Here is a 13,152-nt window from a genome sequence, read left to right as displayed (position 1 = left end):
TGAGTCGATATTGTGTTTTATTATTATCAATATCTTATTTAGCACTTCATTACAATATCTCCCCCTATATTGGGTTGTAGAGTGCTTCTCGTTGCAATCATATAAGAGAATAAAATAAAATAAATGCACAATAACACTCATTCTCATTATTGTTTGGGGTTGAAGAATATTCACATAAGTTTCTTATTTCTTAAATTTTATTTCTCTAATATCATATTGGAGAATGAAAAAAAAGATATGCACAATAAAACATTGTCATAATTATTTTGTTAATCAATATGAGAGCTACACCTTATTACATCTTATTAGAATCATGCTTAATTGAGAGAATGTAACATCCAAGTTTTGCAACTCGGAACTAAGATTAATAATATTGGAATGGAGAGCATGGATATCATCACAAATTTTATTTGATGTAATATGAATTTATATTTAATATATTGCTAAAACTAAAGAGTAGAGTAGACAACAAGGGTCCTAATGTCGAAAGGAAACATATGAGGGGGATTTGGGAACTTTCCTATCATAATTGAATTAAATGTCTAGATTTCTAGTTTGATAGTTGAACTATCAAAATACCAACAATTATTGGAAGGAATGGGTATTGCCACTGAATTGTTTTAGAGGTATGGGATATGCACTCATTTTGGAGACTCCTAATTAACCACAGAACCCAAGGGAGGGACCCTGTAATGTCATACTTGGAGTGTGCATGTGGGTGAGCAGTGTGAGAATATGCACACGCGCATGCATGGAGACACACACCTAATATTTAGGGAATGTGAGTGTGTACCAATGAACCAATGAAACACATGCATAGAAAAAATGAACAACATGCAGGGATGAAGTAATGATTTTGATGAAGGGTTGGAAAAGAATCCTGTAGGTCATAGAAATTCAGTGTGGAATTTTTTAGCATACTTGATGGGATAAGGAATATAATGTGAAATACTTTAGTTTGAGATAGGGGGTTAGGAGATTTTTTTGAATGGTAAGGAATTTAGAATAGTGAATATTTGAGGAGCTCTTATATTAGTGAAGGATTCCTTTTGTGTTGTGTGGGCCCATGGTGTCTATAATTTTAGTGTTAATAACCCTAGGCTTAGTGGTTGAAAGTTAGAATCTTGTTTTCCTAAATGTGAAGGAAAATGACCTTCATTTCCTCTACTCTTATGTGAATATGTTGAACCTTGAGCAAAGCTTCCTCTCAAAGAATTAGATATGACTTGGGGCTAGCCCACTACAGGAAACTTATAGTGTAATTTAGCCTATGGTTGGGTGAAAAGCGGCTCTCACTTTTTTAGTTTTTAGCAGGCTTAGGTGACTCAAATAAGTGTAACTATTTTTTCTTTCAATGAAATGATAATATTTTTCATAGTTTCATGAAGTTGCTACATTACATATTTTAGCATTTTGTAGTGATGAACTACAATAATGTGTAATTTGAATCATTAATGGTGGTAATACTTTGAGTGTTAATAGAACCAAGCCCAATGGTTGAAAGGTATAATCCCGATTTCTTGAATGTGAAGGAAAGTGACCTTCACGTCCTCTACCTCAATTTGAAGTTGGTGAGCCCTGAGTGAAGCTTCCTCCCAAGGAATAATACATGGGTTAAGGATGGCCAACTACAAGAAACCTATAGTATAGTAAATATTATTGTTTGGTGAAGAGTGGCTCTCCAGTTTTTAGTTTCTAGCAAACTTATGTGAATCAGATACGTCTAATAATTTTCCCTTTCAATGAAATGACATTATTGTTTAATTTTCATGAAGCTATTATGTTGGATTAGTAAGTAGGTTATAATGATGAGCCAAAATAATGTGTAATATGTTAGGTTACTATTCATTATCTATTTAGTGAAGGAATGTTGTTTATATAGGAAATTTTTGAAGCACTGTCCTTTTCACAAGTGTATGAAGTTGTTTCCAAATTAAGGAGTTAGTTACAAAGATACAATTCTATGAGATTTATCTTAACCAAGAGATAACACCCTAAGATTTTTTATTCTCATTTCATTCCTTTTCCCAAAAAAATAATGTTGTAATCCTCTTTCTCTCTTATAAAAACAGAGGAACTTGCCTCTAGCTGACGATGGAGAAACTATAATTTGAGACAAAAAAAGATGAGTATTGATTGTAATTACTCTTTTCTAATATTATAATGCAAAGACTTTTTTAATAATTCAATTTTTCATCAATTTTGTTTTGATCTTAGTTATCTGTAAAAGACTGTCTAATTCCTAGTGGGCTGGGCTCGCTTTCTGGATGAAGAATTGTCTTAGTACATTTGAATTAGTGTAGTCATGTATTGTTTTCCTTTTCCGAGTGATTAACATCTCGTCATATGAACAATAAATAGTTTTTTGAGAGTTTTTTTTTATAATTTTGATAGTCATGGAATTTATTTCATTAATTCTAATTGTTATTTCTTGCTTAAACATTTGTTGCTCCTTTAGTTTTCATTACCGTTCCTTTAGTTTTTCTAATTTTGTTCCCCCATTTTCTATTGATGTTTCCTAAAGCATGATCATTATTTAATTAGGTTTTGATGTATGTTATGAACAGTTGAATAGTTGAAGCCTATAATTGAATATTCGTTATGTTGTTTCTTAGCTAAGTGATTGTTTAGAAGCTAGTTGTGTATTTGAATTTTGTTTTTGAAAGGAAAGGTTGATTTCATGGAATATAGGGTTTTCTCTTAGATTAGTTGTTGTTTTCTATTATTAGATAAAATTGATTTATTTCTACAGAAAAAGGTTAGATCATTTTAGCACTAGCATTAGTCTTTGGTAGTACCTTGCATATATTTTTTCGATTGCCTTGGAATAAAAAGATGAATCCATAGGTTGATAGATGAATTATTGATTATTAGTTGTTTATTTTAAGAAATTATTAGTGCCAAAAAAATCATATGTGGGTTAACGGTGGCCAACTACGAGAAAACTATAGTGTAGCTAAGCTAATGGTTTGGTGTAGAGTGGTTCTTCATTTTCTAGTTTCTAGCAATCTTATGAGAATTAGATAAGTGTAATAAGTTTCCCTTTCAATGAAATGACATTATTGTTTATTTTTCATGAAGCTATTATGTTGGATTAGTGAGTAGATTATAATGACAAGCCACAACAATGTGTAATATGTTTGGTTACTAGTTGTTATTTCTTTAATTAATGAATGTTTTTTATAGAGGAAATGTTTGAAGCACAGTCCTTGTTACAAGTGCGAGATGCATGGTTTTGTGAAGCTAAATATGTATGTGGATTTCACCCTAAGTCTTTTCATGTATTTCACTAGTTCGTCAAACAACCTATGTTAGGATAACCACGGGATAGAAAAACTATGTTATATTCTTGTTTGGTGATGAGAAGACTTGAAGGTTCTTCTCCTCCTAGAGGAGTTTGTTTCCTCAAGATATAAAGTCAAATGTTGGTCTCTCTCTTTGTCAGTTTTCGATTTGAAGTTTAAATTTTGTATCCGAAAGCGGTGAGAGAATCTCATTTCAATTAGGTGAAGTTGTGGAGTTAGCCATGGCATATCTCTTTGTCCTCCTTAGAGAAGTAACATGGTTGTGGAAATCTTATTGAATTGCATTTATAGGTTGCTAAATATTTTTTTATCATTTAGAAGTCAATGGAAAATATTTTTGCCTTGTTGGAATGAATTTTGGATCCTTGGAAAGGCATAGAAAATCTTAGAAAATTTTTCAAATTTTTGGGATTGTTCCTTTGGACTTTGAGGATTGAGTTTGAAATTTGGGTATTAGAGTTTTGGTCTTAGAACATGATCACATGGCCTTATGGTAGCTATTATTGTGGGCTAGTGTAAAGGGCCAAGAGGAGTGGAAATTAGGAAACTATCGAGTGCAACAAATTAGATATGGAATTTGTCAAGTGTCAGTACTAAGCATTGAAATTTATCAGGGGAAGAGAACATTGATATTTGTTAAAATATCTAGTAGGGAAGTGGGGGTGTCACAAATATCCAGAGAACTAGATATTTGAACATCGGAAAATACTTATAACATGCTTTTCCAAAAAGCCAGATGCCGAATGGTAGAGCCACACATGACAAAACCTAGATACTATGGAATGGAGGATCTAGTATGTATTAAGTGTAGTAGATGGTTAATAGTCGGATTTGTCAAGTGACAAAGACTCAAATCAGAGCAATAGTCTAGGCATTTCGAAAAATAAACTTAAGAAAATTAATAAAAAGCTTAGATCTTAATGTTAGCACAATCAACCTCATGGAAACTCATGCACCCTATAGGTAGGCTAAATTTTACCTAGCATAATGACATGTCATGTTGATGTGGTAGAAGGTACAAGTTTGGTGACACAACATGTTGGGATGTTGCTAATATGGCATATTGACATGGTGCAATGACATGTGGCATAGTAGTAGAAGTGAGTTGACATGGGATTTGACATTTCACTTGTTTCACAGTTGTTATGGAATTCAAAGATTTTGAAATCTAGAGTTTTGAAATTGAACTTCTTTAGGGTTTTGATGCATTCAGATGTATTCAACTAGATCTCAAAAGTTTCAAAACACATATATCTAGTTAAGAAGGTGTTTGACTATGTGGACATAGTTGACATGGTGGCTCTTGATGAGGATTGTAGTGATGTAGTAGCACCAAGATAGAGGCCATGTTGCAACTAGACTAAGGATGACATAGATGGTCAAAGGGTTTGGAGAGCGTATATGTGGAGATCTAGTTATTTCTTAAAATGCAGACTTTTGAAAAATCCTTAATTTGGATGGATCCTAAATTTTTCAAAGACCCGGATGAATCTTAAGCTGTTAGAGGAGGGGATTCTTGGAAATCCTAGATCTAGATAAGAGTGGAAAGTTGAGCTACCCTCCCTTGAAGGTGTGACCCCAGGCTATGTTGACATGTGGGTAGGCACTGCCACGTGTCTACCATGTATTGTTGACGTGGCATTATACTATGGAGACATGGGAGAAAAAATGATTATTACTGTCTATATGTTCCTATGAGTGCGTATTTTCCAATGAATATATTTTATGTCAATATCTCATATTTTAATGAAATTTATATAATTGGAAAATAAAAAAAAACAAAATCTTCATATAAGAAAAGAATTTCAAAATAATGGATTAAAGAGCAATTTTAATAACTCCCTCTTCATTAAACAACTTTAACTACACCAAACTTTAAAAAAAACCAATATCATTAGTGAGAATATCTCAACCAGGTCATCTAACTCTCATTCAACCTTTTAAAACTACATATAAGAAAAACAGTATTCGCATAAATGCTCAATTGGAAAATTAATACAACATAAAATATATGTGAATAAATTATAATACACACGAATGATATATGTGAATAAATTCTAGTACACACGAATACGTCGAAGGAATGCTGAGGGAGGCTAAAATATTTAACTAAATAATTACTGTCCCCCCTTTATTCCTTTACAAGTGTTTAAATTTCTGAGTTACAGGCGACTTTCCAAAAAATGTTTTTATTATTATTTTATAAGCGCGGGCACGTGTCAATGACCGTTCGCTGGTTGCATAATAGGGATAGCAATGTTTTCATTATTATTTTTACAAACTTTAATGCCAAGGTAGTGACTAGCGTCTGGTTGCTGTGACGGTATAGGTTTTTCCACCACTGATTTCTGGCGAAGCTAATCACAACCCTATTAAAAAACTGCTCAGGGTGACTGTAAAACATTTCATGTGTATTTCAAGGTTGAAATGACATAAATAATTTAAAGCAGCTCTGCGGTAAAGTTTTCCCGTGATAAACGTTAGGTTTTTGGTGAAGATGCAACTTAAACATTACATACACAATTACAATATTCCAGGGTTTCGTCACTAAAGCAAGCGTATGTGTTTTTCGTTGACCGTATATGTTGTTACAATTGAGTGTAATGTGATATTCACGATTTATGTTTAATTTTATTTTATATTTTATTGAATAATTATAAAAATAAATAGAAATAAGTTTATGGGACAGTTAATTCGCAATCACTATATTATTATCACAATGTCACTATATAAATTATGAAATTCAATATTATTATCACACTATCACTATATAAATTATGAAATTCAATATTATTATCACAATGTCACTCTATAAATTATAAAATTGAATATTTAAATTTATGTAGATCAAATTTATATATAAACTTTAAATATAAAACATACCTTATTCTATAATTATAAATGGAAATTACTCTACTATTAAATATAAAAAAGATGTTAATAATAATATGGTAGAACATCCTATTTATATTATAATAAATAAAAAGATAAATAAACATCCAAACTCAAGACAAGCAATAGAGGTATGTAACCATGAGAAGCCTGAGTTCCTCAAATGTAAAACAAAACTTCCATGCACTACATGTTGTCTTTCATGTTTATTGTGAATTTCTTTACATTATTTAGCTATACAATAATAATTACTAGCTCTTTTTTAAGTGCGATGTAAATGATAATTAAAACAATAAGCATTAATCAATAGTTGTTTAATAATATGAACATATCAAGCTTTGTAGTGAATTTGGAGTTGGTTTAATGTCAAAATGTTGTGAGAATGAAGAGTATATGGTATACTATGAGGGTTGAAGTTGAAAAATATTTCTTCTTAAAATGCCTAGCTTATAGCCAAATCCTTTTCAAAATATTCATCACACGACCAACCTTCTTAACCTATTAATGTAGCAAAATTATGATGATCCCATCACTTCTATTTAAGCATAGAAATAATATGTTAAAAAATTTCAATTAATTTATTAAATGTACAATAGACCATATTGATCTTAGTTAATCATCATTTCATATAAAATTAAATTATTGTATTTACTTTTGTTTAATAAGCTAAATATTTAAATATTAATATATGAAAATATTATTTCATATAAAATAATTATTATATTAAATTGTTGTTATATATATATATATATATGAGAATAAAGTTTTCATAATTTTAATTTAATTATCGATAATTATTAATTGGATACTAGGAATTTAATATCCATAGAATATTTTAGAGTATTCTTAGTAGTAGTCACAAATTAAATATTGAAATTTATCTCAAAAATAGTTATGATTAATTAGAAAGAATGTTATATGACCAAGTGTCATATAAAATAATTTATGATTTTTTGAGCATATGGTATTGATAAGCCATAATATTGAAAGAAGGCCTATTTACAAGTATATCGAGGATAAAGTGGGGATGAAGATCCATGGTTAAAAATATTATTACATGATTTTTAAAGGTATATAGGTTTACCTTATATATTAATTCTGTTTGTAAATAGTAGAATAAAAATATAATAGTGTAAAAAAATATAATTTGGTGTTTTTTTTATGGTTTTTTTTTTTTAAATATTGATAATGTAACATGATTATAAAGTAAGTTTTATGATGTTAATGGAGATTTACCAACCATTTAACTTATATGAGGAAGCTAATTTTATATATAATTTTGTAAACATTATTTTATACAATTATTAATATTTTTATTTAACTTAAATTTTATATCTTCTAATAATTTTTTTTCTTTAATAATAAATTAATAATTTTTTTTTTAAATAATAAATCAAATTACAACTATGAAATGTTTAAAGATAACCGGTTAAAATAAATTTGTTATTTTAATAAAAAAGTAATATAAATTTGATGTTTTATTAAAAAATTGTTATATAAAATTAAATTTGTTTAAATTTGTTCTTATTCTTACCTATTTTTTTTTAATAATATGTAATTACTTTATAATTATTTATTTAATATAAATGAAGAGAATAATTTTACTATACTATTATTGTTTTTGGATTGATTTAATTACTCGTTTCCCTGTTAAACTTCTTTCAAAAGAAAGTTGGGAATAGCTTTGTTACTGCAACTACTTATTAGTCCCTGCCATCTGGCATTAGGCAGGGACTATAGTAATCGATCAGGGTGGAGTTAGCATTAATTCGGTCGGTTGTGCTGTGGTTATACGAAGGTTACGAAGGTTTAGATCAAGCTTGTGTACCCTCCCCGCCAGGATGCCAAAAGTCCGATGCTCTGCCATCTTATTTGGCCTCCTCCCGAGGCGGGAGAGGCGAAAGCTTAGCTTAAGGGGAATTAACGGGAATAGTTTGCTGACCGTCAGAGGCATTGGGCGATTAATGCTAGCATTACTTTGCGATGTTTGGGATTTTAATTAGGCGTGTTTAAACTTTTATACATTGCAGCGTATTTGGAGGCAGCTGTTGTGCATGCAGGGGCTGTGCTACATGCACAGCAGCTGTGCAGTTTGATGTGGCCGCTTGCTAGATGTTAAGGTAGGGGAGCCAACAGAGACCATCCAGCATGTAACTTTGTTAACAGCAAGTAACCCTGTTAAAACATCGGCTCTGGGCGTCCCGGGGACGGACTGACTCCGAGAGCGGAATGTACTGTAGACATCCCGCCGGAAATGGCGCTTCTGTTGAAGAAAGCTATGGACGGCATGGAGAAGTAGTTCCGAAGCCTCCTCGGGGAGCTGTCGCCAGATTGTCTCGTCCATGACTGCGTGCAATATTGGGGGCAGAGCGCGGTTGCGGAGATGCCTGTTCCAGCGATTTATTTCTGTGTTTTTTCCGCTACCTTCTGCTCTCACGTCTTTCACCCTTAGAAATTGACGAACCAAGATCTAACTGCGGAGGAGATGGCGACGTCCCCCGGTGCTTCGATTCCTGTCTGTATCTCTCTGTTCTAGATCTTTCTAGTAACCTTTTTTTCGGAAGCATTCCTGTGGCTATTAGCAAGTGTGAGAAGCTGGTGGGGCTGGACTTGAAGAACAATAATCTGAGCGGAAGTATTCCTTTTGAACTTGCAGTAATGCGCGCTCTAGCAATTGTGGATCTCTCCATCGACAATCTCACGGGCACCATTCCAACCAGATTTGGCAGCTCAGCTTCACTGGAAATTTTCAATGTCTCTTATAACGATCTCTCCGGCTCTGTTCCGACCGATGGGATGTTCAGAACAGCCACGGCTGATAGCTTTGCGGGGAATCATGGACTCTGTGGAGGAATCCTGCCCCCTTGCAACCCCATTGATACATACAATGTGTCAGACATGAGTTTGCCAATGGCGTGGCTAATTATAATGTTGGTTATTATCGGTGGAGGCTTGGTTCTTGTAGCTGGAGGGCGGTTTCTGTACAAACGTTACTATAGCTGTAGCCATGGCCTCGAGAACGAGGACAGCGACGCCTGGCCATGGAGGCTGACGGCCTTCCAGAGACTCAACTTCACCAGCAGCGAAATCTTGGCTTGCATAAAGGACTCCAACATCATAGGAATGGGAAGCACCGGTACAGTTTACAGGGCCGAGATACCCCGAGGCGAGGGCGTCGTGGGTGCAGGTAACGCGACACTTGGTATCCATGCGGTAGCATGAAGTCCAGCGGTCCAGCTGTGGCGACTTTTATATATTTATATATTCTAATTGTCATATTATTTTATTTAATAATTTTTTATATAACTTTTAATTATTCGTTTTTTCTTTTTATTACTAGCCTGTTTATTACTACGTCCAGTCTCTTTGCTAATCACCATCTACAAATCCCCCAAGTGCCCTTGCAGGTTGGATCGCTAATCCTGCCCCTGTGCCTCATACTTCACTTTCTGCAGGCCCTGTAGGGCTTAGTTCGGCAACAAGTCCAGGTAAGTTGTCTCTGCCTCTGGCTGGGATGCAATCTCATTTCTTCGATTTTATAGCAATGGCATGTTTGTATAGATAGTGATATATGTTTTTTAGTCTTTTTGCTCAGAGTTTTGCAAATACTTTGATATGTAGTGATTAAATAGTCTGTAGACATATTTCATTCTTGACCATAGAACCTTAGTAAAACTCTTGTAAAAATCATTTTTTAGCTGCTATGGTGAAGCGTCCGAGGACCCCTCCAGTCAACACCCCACCAGTAGATTACCAGTCTGCAGATTCTGAACATCTCTTGAAAAGATCAAGGCCAGTTGGTCAGCCAGGCGAGGAGGTATTTGAATAGTATTATTTTTGTTTGAACTTTGTCTCATTCTTCAAATTGAGAGTTTAGCTTTTGTTGTCCCATGTTTAATTTGTCAATTTTTGCACTCAGAAGAGTTAATTTAAACTGATTGGTATCTTTGACGCAAATATGAGTGCTTGGCTGTATTGTTTTCAACATTCGTAGTTAATTTATTAATAAACTTGTTGCAGGTTAGCTATCATGGGACAAATCATCTTCAGTGCCTGTATTCGCAAGATCCCTCCACAAGTAGCTCTGGTGAGGCATTAACGGCAGCAGTAGCATGAATTATTTCGTGAAGCCCTGGCGATGGGGGACCAATCTCCTAGATTCACAGAAAGTATGCAATGACCAAACTTACCGATTCACAAAAGGATGGCTCTTAGTGACTCTACAATATATACTACACACCTCGATTTCATTAATAAAATGCAATGCTTCTCTTAAATATTCCGCAACATACAAAACACAAATACAATAGTTCACAAAAATGAACAAAATGCTCAAACAGTTACAGTTAAAAGACAGTTTATGGTACTTATGCTACCTATCCCTTATGCTATGTAGCTGGCTGGCTTTCTAGCTTTCAGGTTATGGGTCTGGATCGAACAGCTACTAGAGAACACATATCCGTTTATTCCGAATTTTCAGGCAGGCTCAACTTGACGCAGGGACTCGCTGCGTCGCAGCTTCCCTTGTTTATATATTCCTTGGATTGATTTAATTACTGATTTCCTATTAAACTTCTAAAAGAAAGTGCTGGATAGCTTTGTTACTGGACCTACTTATTTATATAGCTTTGTTAATGGAACTACTTATTAATTAATATATTCATTGATGAGCACCTTAGACCATTGCTTCCAACCGACCACTTTAAATAAATTGTCTTTATCATTTGAGAGTATAAACGAATATTGACTTAAAATATATTGCGAAGCTCATTAAATTATTCGACGGAGATATGGTGGCAATCGCTCGATTGTTTCATGTCAGTAAAGTCCGTGAAAGTACATCTCTTTCGAGGCCAGATAATGTGAAAGCCATAAATATCTTCTTCGCTCAGAAAAACGTAAATATCTGGCTGACTAAGCAAAACATGATAATAGCAACAAAATTCAAATCAAATTATTTGAAATGTCTTTCAAAGCAAAATCTTCAATAAACCCATGTCTGCACAGAAATTTTCAGCCCAGCAAGGAGTTCAACATAGTTAGGTACTTTATTAATATGCCGTTCACCTTTTTGCTTGGTATTGAAGTGTACCCTGCAAAATGCCCAAGCCTTACGCAATAGTTGCAGGCACTTTACGTTTCTCTAATTAGTTAGTGTCCACTTAATTTCATTGAGTTATATGGTACCATACTGATGTATACGAAATGATAATTAACTTGTACAAAAGGATCCTAGGATCCCTTGAAGAGCATACGCAAGATCTATAGATTTTACAATTCCTTAGATAGCTACCGTGCAGAGAAATTGTGATCCCTGCGAAAGTAGAATTCTTCATGCCAAAGTGGGCTCCTCGGTGCTAGGAATCGTTAAAGAAACGGTGCTAGGAACTCTTTGTCATTTGGCAAATCGTGGTCTTCATGTGAAGTCCACTCAGTGAAGGAAAATAATGAATTCATGGCATTCTTTCTCCCATGCATCTATGTCTTGATTCAACATCCCTCCAAATTGTGCCCGAATCTCATTAAGAATTGGAAGGAGACTCTTCTTTATCTTTACAACAGCGCTTCTTGTCTCAAGGTCGTTTACCGCCTGCACGTTGCAATTCAATATGTTAGCTTCTAATTGTATAAATTTTCTTATCATTCATCACTCGAACAGTATGATGCTACAGTGCTCTCCTTCACGGGTTGAAAAATGGTACGAGGCCAGCAAATTTACTGTACAGTTACAAGTAGCAAAAAACGGTTAGATACCCCTTCAAGGCGTGTTTTGGAAAGCTTCTGGATCTCCCATTTCTGGCCCTTTCTTGGACAAGCTTAAAGTCTTATTGACCTTTTGGTTGCTGACAACTTCAACATCAGCCAAAAATCTTGCTGCGACATGCCTATGATCAGAAAATTTAAGCTCCAGAAAGTTGCTTCAACCCCTTCCGATACCAAAGAATACGGTTACACCTGAGCAATTTCATGAATAATTGAGGACTAAGTTACGATATTACAGGTCAATGTTGGATTCCTTAAAATGGAAGAAAAAAAAAAAAACAAAATAAATGCATACCGAGCTGCAGCGGCGTTTCTCTCCGCTCCACAGTGTTGATCGGAATTCGGAGCATACTTGCAAGTAGGAGCAAACTGGATGAATCCTTGATGTCATCCATCGAAATCAGGTCCCAAACTCCTCTCTACGGTAAGCTGCTTATTAAAGGTCATAAAATTACACGAGTTTCAGTTTAATGGTGAATGTTGAGTAACTAACACTTTTGATCTTCCTAACGCTTAATTTTTTGAAGACTTAAATGGTAATGAGTTGTAAGCTCATGAGTTTTTGTAGTGAGTTGTATTTTAAAGAATCATTAAGCGTTTTGGTAGTGAGTTGTATTTTAAAGAATCATTAAGCGTTTTGGTAGTGAGTAGTAAGCTTGAATAAGAATTCCTATTCATGACTTGTCATAGCTATTTTATTGTCATTAAAGCTAGACTTCTTAGATAGAGATAAAGTTGGAGGGTAGAGAGATAGTGGGGAGTGGAGGAGAGAAAGAGAAGGAAAGAGGGAGGGAGATAAAGAAAGGGTAGAGGGAAGGTGGGAGGAAGACATGAAGGGAAGAAGAGAGAGAAACACAATGATATATATATCAGATCCCCTATATCTCCCATCACTCCCATCACTCACTCTTTCTCTCTCTAGCGCATGCTCACTCACTCTCTTTCCCTCTCTCCCTCTTCCTCTCTCTCTCCAACTCTTTCCCCTTCCCCAACATTCCCTCTCTTTCTCTTCCATACTATCCCCCCTTTCCCTCATCACCTCTCTCTCTCTCTCTTTCCTCCTCATTCTCTTATTCTCTTCCCGTTCGTCCCTATCTCACTCTACACTACTACCTCCCCCTCTCTCTCACTCTCCACTTTCTCTATCTCTCTCTCCCCCTCTCACCCAACCTCTCTCTCCATCTCTGCCCAC

The 13,152-nt window shown here is 34.5% G+C and overlaps 1 long non-coding RNA gene across 1 annotated transcript; it reads left to right on the top strand.

Annotated features, from left to right (window-relative positions):
* Positions 1-9,568: 9,568 nt before the first annotated feature.
* LOC149252362 (uncharacterized) lies at positions 9,569-10,265 on the top strand. Its single transcript, XR_016266048.1, has 3 exons — positions 9,569-9,685; positions 9,896-10,014; positions 10,218-10,265. It is a non-coding gene; the product is annotated as an uncharacterized LOC149252362 (long non-coding RNA).
* The last annotated feature ends 2,887 nt before the right edge of the window (positions 10,266-13,152 follow it).

The sequence above is a fragment of the Pinus tabuliformis genome, chromosome 7 (assembly GCF_031772625.1).
Source record: "Pinus tabuliformis cultivar Carrire ecotype Pingquan chromosome 7, CPIR1, whole genome shotgun sequence".
Classification (NCBI taxonomy): Eukaryota; Viridiplantae; Streptophyta; class Pinopsida; order Pinales; family Pinaceae; genus Pinus; species Pinus tabuliformis.
Note: the sequence above shows the minus strand (reverse complement) of the source record. Positions and strands in the feature narration are given on the sequence as shown.